We start from the raw sequence: 7,705 nt of genomic DNA on the forward strand, positions 1-7,705 counted from the left end.
AAAATGAAAGTTGAGATATTTATAGGAAGCAAAAATATATTTAACCCATAATTTTAAATTTTTTTATTAGATTAAATTTTTTAATTTAATTAAAGAACAAAATGTATAATTAAAAATAACAAAAATTGAAGATTCCCTTATTCAACACTTTGATTCAATAAAAACATTGAAATTAAGCCAAATATATAAAAAAACTAAGCTATATAGGTCGATTATTTATTATCAAATATTTATCAAATTAATTATTATCACAAACATCTGCAGATTTCATTATCAAATTATTAAACATTAGCACCACTAAGTATGTTGATTATTAGAAAGCTATATGTGCTATTTGGTTGGTCTGCCACTTTTTGGTTTGCAACTTTACATTTAATTGGTTCTTCACTCAATGCTCTTCAATATAAAACAGTTACAATGAATCAATATTTATTCATTCAATTAATTACAGCATGAATATTCTAAATAATGAGGAAAAATCAAAATAGAATGAAAAGATGTCCCATGTATACAAAAATGAAAACAAAGTTAAAAATAATCAAAATAGAATCAAAAGATGTCTCATGTATACAAAAATGAAAAGAAAGTTAAAAGTTGAACAATGTATTAAACATAAGTAGAAATCACCATACGATTTTTTACTTTTGGTGTTTTCATTATTATCCCCATGATTATAGGTCTTACAACAAAATCATTAAAGGCAACAAAAACAAAACAACCATTATAGAAGCCACATAGATTATTCCATATACTGTCAAAGCAATAGCTATAGCCAAAAGCATCCATGACAGAACATCGTTAATGATTGCAGCTGAAAGAGCAACCCTTCCCAACTTTGAGTTGTCCGCTTTTAACTCTGCAAGGATTCCAGAAAGAACAGGACATTCAGTGACTAAAGAACATCACCAAGAATTAACACAAAAGAAACGGTCGAGAATAGCGCTCTCCATCCATACTCCAACCAAGAATAGAAAATATAAAAGACCAATATTTGCTATTGACTCAAACATTATCACACTTCTTAGAAGAAAAACTGCATCAGCAAATGTATAAGACATACCTTCAAACTAATCAAAAACCCATAAATTAACTCTCAATCAACAAACTTTAAAAGCTTTTGAAACATAACAAAAGAATAAACTTTTTGCAGGTAAAATATGCCATTGTTTCATGTATCAATAAGAGACACAATCAAATCTCCATCAAATAAAAACATCATTTTTAATCAATTAAACAAACATCAGTTGAAATAAAAATCAATCTGCATAAAGAACAGACTAACTGTCGCATAAAATTTTATTACTAATGGAAATGTGATACAATGGTTTATTACTAACAGTAACTATAGTTCTGTTAGAGACAACAACATAGATAAGTTAATAAATACAAATATATATACCTTTTTCTGCCAGGTGCGAGTAGATTGGTATAACTCTTTGTCCATTTTCTGACCAACTTCGTTCTTGCTACCCATTGAATCACTTTCATTTTATCAGATTATTACAAAGACAGCTACTCCCTGCAAGAATTGTCTACAATCACAAACCACAAATTAACCTCAACATATTAAATCAACTAATTAATCAAATAAATACTACTTCAAATTAATAATTCACAAAGTAAAAACCACAACTTTAGGTAAAAAATTGTGTGACCAAAACATGAGAAGTGTAAAGATCAAAACTTTTTTTTTATATGAAATGAATATAAGAATATGGTTACCTGTTCTTGGTCCCAAAAACACAGGATTTGTATGGAGACAATGACTTTGGATTTATAGATATGCAACCCGGATTAGTAGATGGACAGGGTATAATTTTCCTGCAAGAGACTCGTTGAAGCAAAAATACAAACATGTACCATGCAATAATCCAAGTTAGAATTATGCAGCTAAATAGAACCTGACAAAAACTTTTCAGCCTATAAATTTTCTAACAGTTTAGTTAGAGTCACGCGGTGTTAATGCGTGTTTACGGAGGCGATTGAGCAATCCATCATAATAAGCCCTTTCCAACTGCATAAACAAATATCTTTGTGTGAGCCTCCAAAAGAGAAACTTGTAAAGAAAATCATAAAACTCATTCAAATCAAGATAGATATTAGATTCACATTTAAATTGAAAACTTCTACTCATGTGTATAAATGATAAAAAAAATGGCAAACTTATACTCATGTGCTGAAACGGAAAACTTATACTTATGTGTAAAAACGATAAAAAATGGCAAACTTATATTCTGTGGTTTCAGATCTGGTTGTAGCTTTCACAACACAAACCTTGCATTTTATTGGAGGGGCCTTGATGCATATGGTCAGCGGCAGTTGACGCAGATATGTTGGCGACGAAGGCATAGGTGTTATTTTTTACATCGGCGGCTCCGACGGTGGTGGTTTGCAACAGAGGTGTCAAAGAAATACTGATTTTGCAAAAGAGAAAGGTTGTTGTTGTGTTTGTAATTGAGAATAAGAGTGTGAGTGTGAATCTAAGAGTGATGGTTTGGGATGGAAAGAGAAAAGGAATCAGTGACTATGGTAAAGAAGAGAAGTAGAGTGAAATATGGTGTAGTACCTTGCAACGGCTTCGCTTTCGAAGTTGGTGATGGAATCAGTGCAGTTTCGTGTTTTTGCATTAGGGTTTGTGTCCCATCCTTCACCTTTCTCGATTAGCCATGGGTTATGGATTCAGAGCTTCAAAGCTTAAAACAAATTTGTGGTTAATAAAAGGGTTAAGAGAGAAAAGGGGAGGATCACAAAGAGAGAATAGTTCTGGTGCTTTGTGGTTAATAAAATTTTGCTTCTTAAAATTGTAGAATAGTTCAATTACTCGTGTAACTTTTCAGCTCAATGAAACCTTTCAGTCCTCAATGCACCATTAAGTTGCTTAGATATTTAAACCCAATTATATTCTCAATGCAACTTTTGACATTATTTCACCTATAATATAAAATAATGTTATATAAAATAGATTAAAAAAAGGAAAAACCAAATAAATAAAAATGAAATCAACCAATCAAAAAGTGACACAATAGATAGCATTTAATGTCAAATGAATATGGTGGCTTCATTTATCAAAAGGACAAATTTACCCATGGAATTTGAACTGTTTTAGTTATTTAATCAGAGGGCTTAAAGTGTAATTATCAGGTACTTTACTTTTTATATATTATAATAGATTAATTGAAATGAACTCATTTTACTATACTTTATTGGTCTTAATAGATTCTTATTTTGTTTCTTATATTTCAAAATAAATTATTTATTTATGTCTATTTCTTAGATCATCTTAAAATTATCAATCTTCAAGCCTTGATGACAATGTTGATGGTGATGATAAACTTTGGTACGTTAGTTGTTTGTATATAATTTTTTATTGTAGTAGAGTGACTCTGTTGATAAGTGGTGTTTATATTTGTGTTTTCCTTGACGATTTTCTTATTTTGTTTCCATTTTATGTGCTTGTTTTTTCATTGTTTTCGGGTAACAAGAATGTTTTGGACCAAACTGGTATGAAAAGGATCAAAATTCGTGCAAAAAGGAAGTATCTCGGTGCTAAAAACTCGTGGGCAACACTGTTGGGTCGTGTTGCCTAACACGCGTCGTGTTGGCCCAAAGAGTTGCTCCATACAAGCTACCAGAGAACAACACGACCCCCCCCAGATTGTGATAAGTGTCAAAATGTAGTTATTTTTTTATATAGTTTTTGTAACACCCTTCTAAACCCCGCGGAAATTTATAAAATAATTCAGAGTAAAACATGAAAATAAGGGTGCCACAATTCCAATTAAAACAAATTTATCATAACTTCATTTTCATGCTTTCACTAAGGAACAATTCATCATAATACATAAACATCTCATGTTAACACAGCGGAAAATTCATCATACGGATAAGCATAACATCATTTATGCAATATCTCACAAAATTACTCCAATAACAACAAAATAGAGTATCATCATCAACTCTAAACTAGCGTTCCCCCAGTGTTACAATATCAGAGCATGACACCGACACTATACTAAACGAACTAACTCATGAGCTAATCCTCACCGAGTCAAAGCCGCTATCCTCAATCTGAAAATATCAACAGTAAGGGTGAGTCTCATTCACAATTAACAAATGTTATCGAATCATAAACAATAACACATCATAGTCACATTATTCATCCAATTTCATTATATTCAGATTGTCAGGAAGTACTCATCAACACACAACAACAAATAGCATACATTACTAAGAGACAACACCATAATTCACCCAAACAAATCATAACCATTACACAATCATCACATATTATAACATTGGACAATCTTCCATTCATGTTATAATAACACAAGTAGCCTAATGCAAATGCAACTATATGCATGTGGTACCAAAATCTGGGATAACCCAACTCACCGATCCACCATCGTCAAGGATACGGCAACTCCCACTCACTAATTCCACACAATGGGAATTAGCTACCACTGATCCACCATCGTCAAGGATCAGCCACATAATGATTATGAAATGCATGTATCAACCATAACATGCTCATCATCCACATAAACCATCCAAATGTCATAATCATCAACCAACACAATAATCAATAGCCACACACAATTAAGCTATTTCTCAACCATAAATAAAATACATATTTTACACCAACAATATATGTATAACAAACACCAATTACAACCACAACATCATAACAGGTAAATCATTCATTAACGTGCTTGTACGCATAAACCACCACACAGTGCAATAACAATAGCACCTCTCACCATCGTGTACCAAGTACAACAAATCAACCCAACAACAATAGAGCATTTACATCATCGTTCATCAAAACACATGATAACCATATTTACCATGAACAACATCCATTTGCATAACAAGCAGAAGCAACCACATTATCACAGCACACATCATTGCACATATTCAATTATGCAAACAACAATCATTGCACCTCATCAACTATGCAAAACCAGAATAAACCACATTTGGAGAAAACGATACTTTTCAAAATAAAATCAAGTTATTGTTATTTTATTTATTTCATATGGTAAAGCATTCAATTTAAGGAACAACGTCCAAAACGGCGTCTAAAACGGACTTACGGTTTGAAAGTTACACATCTTTACATTTTTCAAGAAAACAATTATCGCTACAGCACGCGGCGCCACACCCAGTCCGCAGCGCGTAACTAATAGAAAACACGCCTTCGCAGCGCACACAAATGTTCACGGCGCGGAACGAGAAAATCACTACGCCTTCGCGGCGCGCACCTACCTACGCGGCGCGAACTGGCAAAAGTCAGAACTTTCATCGCATTTTACAGCATTACGGGATTTACCCCAAAATCCCCAAAAACCAAACCAAGTTATGTCATGAACCTCAAATACCACCATATCAGCCACATACATGTTATAACACAAATATAACACACAAAGAGGATCATTTAATCATCATAACAATCATATAATCATACAATTCATCAAATCATACAATTCCCCTCAAAATCATCCCAAAACCCCAATCCATCATATAACCAATTGACACAAACAATGCATCTAAATCAGTCCTATTATCTATAATACGATAAAAGATATTAACCGGAAGAGTCCCCCTTACCTTAGCCAAGGATCTTGATTAGCCCTCTTCCTCTTCTGTTCCTCTTTCACGTATCAGCACTTCTACTCTTCTGCTTCTCTTCCACATCTATTTTCCTTTTTTCCTCAATTCCTTATTTTTATGAAAATAGATTTAATTTAGAAAAAGGCCTACTAATATAGAACCCCCTCTTTACTAACACCACATCAAGCCCAATAACCTCTTTTTCCATAATTCTTCAATTAAATCCAATAAAATGCCAAATAATTATAAATAATAATTTAATTTCTGATTAAATTAAAATTATAAAATATGGGGTGTTACAACTCTCCCCCACTAAAAGAGTTTTCGTCCTCGAAAACACACCTTAAGTGAAAAGTTCCGGATAGGAGTCTTTCATTTAGCTTTCTAACTTCCAGGTAACATTTCCATCAGTCAATCCTCAAAATCCATCTGACATAACCAACAGGAAACACATCTCACGCATTCGATCTCCGCTCTTACGTCGCATTTGACCACCTAAAGGTGTACCACTTGCTATATCTCCAAAAGGTTACGACAATGAAACGTCAAGGTCTGACCCATACAATACGCCCAATAACTAAATAATATAATTACCCAATCCATGGTATGACCACTCCTGATCAACACTGTAGTAAGGCATACCATCTACCGAACTTACCAACCTTAGACATACTCTTCCATCTGAGCGATAAAATAATACTTACACTTTTCACCAACCGCTTCCTTCAAGAAACTCAATACTCATATTCCTATACCATTGAATTCCAATTATCTGACTCCTCTTAAGTCAAGCCATCGATTATCCAACACTTTACATTCCGTTTTTTCCGCACTACTCTGACTACTCATCACAATCATCTATACCAATTAGACTTCTGAGCTTTACCCGATCCCGACTCTCTTTACTTATTCGTTCAAGAATCATTCTTCATCATTCATGGTACCAATTTACCACTCAGTAATACTTACTCGCACTCAAAAACAAATTCCTGAGTTTTTACATCTATTAAACATTCCGGCCATCGGAACGAGTGCACACAAGTAATTATAATCACGCTCATCAGCCTCAATACGCCATTTCTTACAAAACAACTCAAATTGAGTTTCGCTCTTTTCTAAGAATTAAATCAATTCCTCCCTTCATAGAGTATAATTCCTCATTATATCTAGAATCTACAATAACCCCTTAACAACAACACAAAATTACAACGTCATATAGCATCAACTTTTCGTTTTAATTTCGCCGAATACATACTCGTTAACTACGTACAACCATAATAACATTTCATCATCTCGGCAATTATTCAAAAGAGTTATAATTCTTCGACACGACATCCTTACATCCACTGGATTCTAAATCCAACATATAGATCAATACATATTCTCTATGTAGGCTTCCGACATATTAATTCCTTACTTCCCGCGAATAGTACTCATAACACTACTCCACATCACACTTTCGCTGCATGACTCTGATTACCCGTCTTAAGTCATCATCCACCATGTTGCACTCTTTCATATTCACTTCTTCATAAGTTCACACAACATAGTGAGTGATTATTCTCACGGCTTAGTATTCATCACATCTTAAACCATTAAGGTAACAAAACAAGCTTATCTCTTCTATATGATTCCATCTACTACCAACAAGAGATTTAGGGTGACCAAGTCCTAAATTTGTCAATATTAGTTGAAAATCATATTTAAGCATAAACCGTCGTTACTACATAATAGTGTCCATTTCCGAGTTTGCACCCAAACTCATTAACATCGTCATAGTTCAATAATTCAATACGGTGTCCTTCTTCTAGAATATTCTTCCGAAGTCCAAAACATCAGAAACACAAATCCAATCACTCAACCTCATTACATCGTTTTCGTCGATCCTGAATTCACCGCCTTTACTTTGGTAATTCAAAGTCAACCTATCGATCAACTCAACATCATCTTTCTGACCTTCTCTAATCTCGTTAAGAATACCACTAGTCATCTTCTAGCATACTCAATCTAACACTATTAGGAGTGCCTTCACATACTAACTCAAGTCTCTAAATTGTCCAATTAGATCCAACTCATTCATCATTAGCACCGACAT

General features: G+C 33.6%; 1 long non-coding RNA gene across 4 annotated transcripts; it reads right to left on the reverse strand.

The window, feature by feature from the left end:
* Nucleotides 1–694: 694 nt before the first annotated feature.
* Nucleotides 695–2,658, reverse strand: LOC131623607 (uncharacterized). Of its 4 annotated transcripts, none has more exons than XR_009290269.1 (5): nt 2,567–2,658; nt 1,902–2,014; nt 1,723–1,821; nt 1,400–1,519; nt 695–856 (listed from the first exon to the last, which is right to left on the reverse strand). It is a non-coding gene; the product is annotated as an uncharacterized LOC131623607 (long non-coding RNA). The 4 variants fall into 4 exon arrangements; XR_009290268.1 differs by having other exon boundaries at nt 1,400–1,532; XR_009290267.1 differs by having other exon boundaries at nt 1,723–2,014.
* Nucleotides 2,659–7,705: the final 5,047 nt, after the last annotated feature.

The sequence above is a fragment of the Vicia villosa genome, linkage group LG1, assembly GCF_029867415.1.
Source record: "Vicia villosa cultivar HV-30 ecotype Madison, WI linkage group LG1, Vvil1.0, whole genome shotgun sequence".
Classification (NCBI taxonomy): domain Eukaryota; kingdom Viridiplantae; phylum Streptophyta; class Magnoliopsida; order Fabales; family Fabaceae; genus Vicia; species Vicia villosa.